At 37.2% G+C, this 4,770-nt stretch overlaps 1 long non-coding RNA gene across 1 annotated transcript; it reads left to right on the forward strand.

Moving 5' to 3' along the window:
- Window positions 1-334: 334 nt before the first annotated feature.
- Window positions 335-950, forward strand: LOC126159438 (uncharacterized). Its single transcript, XR_007534303.1, has 3 exons — window positions 335-435; window positions 556-626; window positions 771-950. It is a non-coding gene; the product is annotated as an uncharacterized LOC126159438 (long non-coding RNA).
- The last annotated feature ends 3,820 nt before the right edge of the window (window positions 951-4,770 follow it).

Genomic DNA, 4,770 nt, shown 5'->3' on the forward strand with positions numbered 1-4,770 from the left:
GGCTTTATTTATTTGTCACTGATTATTTATTTAATTAATATTTCGCGTTTCCGAGGAAACTCACGCTCGGCATGCAAATGTGCCTTTATATTGCCCCCTGAATTGCGAGGCGAAAGGACACACCTGCAGGCGAGCAATTCATCTAAAGACACAAGAAAATCTAAGTTATCTACAACTATTTACATGACCCACATTATACTCATTATATACAAAATTTGAATGACGCGGGTGCGCCGTAAAAGTTCTTATGTTGGCAGATAGAGTGCGCGCATGCGCAGAAGCGTCTGTGTGACTCCGGCACTGCCGTTATATCGTACAGTTAGATCACGTGGCACAGTATTGCAGTTCATATTGTTCGTGTGCGCGCGTCTCTCAGTCGTTGCACCAAGAAAATATTCAACCAAGATTACATATGAAGACTACATTCTATGACAGGTAACTTAGTTTTAAATTTACAATATTCGTTATAACACAATACAACTTAGATTGTTGAATGTTCTTAGTTACATAGTATTGTTTTGAAATACTTCAAAGAAAAATGTCCGTATGTTTCAGGTGCGTTGACCTATACACATCGTGTCGTTATCACAGTTCATATTCATCTGCTGCACAATAATTTTTTACAGGTTAGTATCGTCGTGGTAAAGTTTTTTGATCACAGTAACATCGTTGTATAACAACGTGATTAATACATAAGCGTGTCCATTTCCTATTTTCATTATAGTCGTTGTGATGCAGTTCGTTGTGAGTAAAAGCATTGCTTATTACAGATCAGACGTGACCCGCCGAGTAATTGGTCCACGTGCAGTTCGTTTTTTACATTCCGTGGAAGCTTGGTTGTAGAACCTCGGACGGCACATAGCTGGCGTCGATCCTAGGACAGTCCAGGTAAGAGTGTCCGTCACATTTCGAGAACATTTCATTCCCTGAAGTTCCAACCAAAATTCTTCCACCCGTCGTGTTGTTTTCTGGACAGGCATTTTGTGTCCATTTAATCCAGTTAACATCTTGAAGTTAGGTACTGTAGTAATGTCACTAGACGATGCACGAATTATGCACTTCACATTTTCAGTTTTTTGCTGAATATAGCTCACCTAAATGTTCGTAGTTATTAATCAAGGAAATCGTTCATCGCGTTTACATAGGTACGATGCATAATGAATGGCATTAACCGTTTCCTTCACATAGGTTTCTGCGTAGTTGCAGAGTTAGTAATGTTCGTTAATGTCCGTGAACAGAGGTTCACTATGCAATGTCTTTTTGGCATTCGTTTTGTTCAAATTTTTACATGATACATCAGTTAAAAAAAAAAAAGTAATTATACATACACACGTCACATATTTTCTTAGTATAAACATAATACAGTTGCACATAAACATGTTTACATCATCATTACATCGCTATAGGTTATTACATTGTGTCACATTTGATTACATGAATTGCAGATATTTACGTCCTCTTTATCGGTTTTGTGATGTCACCTGAAATTAAGATAGGTTAGACACAACATTCATTACATCAGTAGGCAAGACCAGGCGTTTTCACTACTCAATAAATATTCAAAATAGTAAGAGAGAGAAAATGTTCGATTCCTCGCGTTTTGTGCGTGTGTGTAGAGTGTCTGTGTGGCCTTGACTACTGGTAGATGCTTTTCGTGTTGAGAGATGTGCGTCTAATCTATTTCTCAAAGTAAAAGATCGCTTCACAGATGACGTCTGTCAGTTCGTCAGGTGTCATACCAAGTCAGTGGTACCTACAGTCACAAATGTTCCGTGAAAAATTAATATATCATTCACTGCTACGTAATCATAAATTTTACTTTAATATTCAGTCTTCTCGGTGGAGCCGCGGCGTTGAAAGAAAAGTTCTTCTGTCTTCAACTGCGACTCTGGAACGCTGAAATGAAAATTTCTATACTACTTATTATCTGTGTTGTAACGAGTTGCTTAGCAATGTTTTGATGGGTATGACTTTGACATTATTCAGCATGAAATGCTCTAAGATCTCGGTGTGCGTATAGCCCAATAATTTTGTTAGTTCTACGATGTTGTAACAGATACGCACCAGGGTGCGGTATGTTAACAATTATATAAGGTCCTTCATATAGCAGACGCCACTTAGCGTTGCGTCGTTTGAGTGCAACAGATTTATGATGAGTACGAAGTAGTACAAGCATTCCTACCTCGAATTTTTGTTTTCTTTTTATTATGTTTCTGTGATGTTTGTTTCGTATTTGTGCGTGATGTGTCAATGTAGTCAATACTTCTTTTATTTTCTGTTCAGGTGTGATTTCCTTGTCTGACAACTTAGGTAATGGTTCTATCCACTGATCGTTCTGTTTGCAATTGAACATGATCTCGTTAGGTGTGTAATTTGTATCGTAAATATTTAAGTTATTGTGTACGTCTTCGAAAAGACTTAGGTAGGACACCCAATTAGTATGTTTTGATGAAATATAGGTCCTCATGAATCGATTTAATTCTCGGAAAAGTCTCTCAGTCGCGTTACATTGTGGACTAAACCTCGAAATAAATATACTTTTAATGTTATTGTCCTTCAAGAAATTTCTCCATTTGTACCCAGAGTAGTATGCTGCATTATCTGACAGAATTGCTTTAGGTTTTCCCACGTGCGTCAGGTAATCACTTGAGAATCTTCGTATTATAGCACTTGCAGTGGCGGATTTTAAAGCATAAAGTTTTACATGTTTAGAAAATACATCGTAAAAAGCTAAGATATATTTGACGCCTCCAGAGCTTGCTGGATGCGGTCCACTGATGTCAGTACACAGAATTTCCAGGGGTTTACTGGGTAAAATAGAATGTAAATCTGTTTTGTGGATAAATTCTGAGGTTTTGATTTTTGACATATGACACATGTTTTCAGTTCCCTGTAAATTTTTCTTCTCATATTGCTAAAATAACAGTATGTGCTGAGCTTTGCCAAACACTTTTTCGTCCCATAATGACCCCAAACTAAGTGTGTGTGCCAAATTAAATTACGTTCAGACTCTTCGGGAATGCATACACACCAGTTAGTAGCATTTGGATGTCGTCGATAAAATAACACATCATTGTGTAACTTGTAATACTTAGTCGAAGGATGATTTTGTTTTTCTACCAGTAATGTTATTATCTTATACCAGTGAGGATCAGATTTTTGTAATTCAGCCATGTTTCTGCACATATCAATATAATATTGGTGATACTGCTTGTCTTGCATTAAGAGAATCCTGTAGTCATTTATATTTTCTAAGTCACTGTTGGTATCATTCATACCTTGTGGAAGTCTAGACAAAGTGTCCGCAATGGTGTTGTCCTTACCTCTTATGTACTTAATTTCAAAAGAGTAGTTCTGAAGTGTAACTGCCCATCGTGATAGTCTAGGATGTACAAGTTTACAAGTTAACAAAAATGTCAGGGCCTGGTGATCGGTGTAAATTACTGTATGTTTTCCAAATAAATAATAATTGAATTTCTTGAAAGCCCATACTATGGAAAGTGTTTCTAACTCAGTAGTCGAGTATGTACGCTCACATTCAGTTAAAGTACGACTTGCAAACCCAATAATTCTTATCTGTTCCTTTTCTTTATTCTTTACAACTTGAAATAAGCAACAGCCCAAGCCAGTACGTGAAGCGTCACAAGTCATACAAAAATCTAAATTGAAATCTGGATGGCTCAATATGTTAGCATTCACTAAAGCATGTTTAATTGTATTAAAGTCATTCTGGCACTGTTCCGACCAGATCCAAACTTGATTCTTTCTGAGTAGATTTAGCAGATGTTTACTGTTCAAAAGTGGTTGTGGCAAAAAACGTCTGAAAAATGAACATAGCCCAAGGAATGATTTGAACTGCTTTTTAGTTCGAGGGCTAGGAAAGTTTCTGATAGCATCTAATTTACTGGGATCAGGACGTATGCCCTGTGAATTAATGATATGTCCTAAATATTTTATCTCACTGCAACCAAATTTTGATTTTCTTAGGTTGGCTGTGACTCCAGCTTGTGCAAATTTTTCTAAAATTCTTTGAAGTGTGTCAACGTGTTCATTCCAGGATTGTGTAGCTATCAGTATATCATCTACATAGTGTGTGACTGTCTCAACTAAATCGTCGCCTAGCACGGTATCCAGGGCTGTAATGAATACCCCAGAGCTGACATTCAGTCCGAAGGGTAGAACACAAAACTGATAGGTTCGCCCCCCGAACATAAATGCAGTATATTTCCGAGAATCAGGAGTGATACCCACCTGCCAAAACGAATTAGCGAGATCTATTGTGGAAAAATATTTTGCATCTAGAAATTTCTGTAATTGCTCTTCTAAATTTTCAGGTTTTGTGTGAACCGGTAAAATTATTTCATTAATAGCTCGTGCGTCTAACACTAACCTAATGCTTCCATTTGATTTTTTGACAACAAGTAGAGGACTACAGTAAGGTGAGGTGGATGGTTCAATGACCTTCCAGTCTAACATTTGTTTTAATTCTTGCCACACAGCAGGTCGTTGAGATAACGGTACGTTATATGTCTTGTGGTAGAAGATCTTGTGAGGCTTAACTTCAATCTTGTACACATACGTGTTGATAACACCTAATCGTTTGGTAAAAACTTGTAAATATTTGGATAACACTTCCTGTAGTTTTATACGTTCATGTACACTGAGAGCTGTAGCTTCACTTATCTTATGATCAAGCAATGTTTTCAAGTCCATTAGCTCTGCGTCAGATGAGTGTGTTTGCATGTCTTGAATGTCTTTGTCAAGTACTAA

This window comes from Schistocerca cancellata, unplaced genomic scaffold (genome assembly GCF_023864275.1).
Source record: "Schistocerca cancellata isolate TAMUIC-IGC-003103 unplaced genomic scaffold, iqSchCanc2.1 HiC_scaffold_1143, whole genome shotgun sequence".
NCBI lineage: Eukaryota > Metazoa > Arthropoda > Insecta > Orthoptera > Acrididae > Schistocerca > Schistocerca cancellata.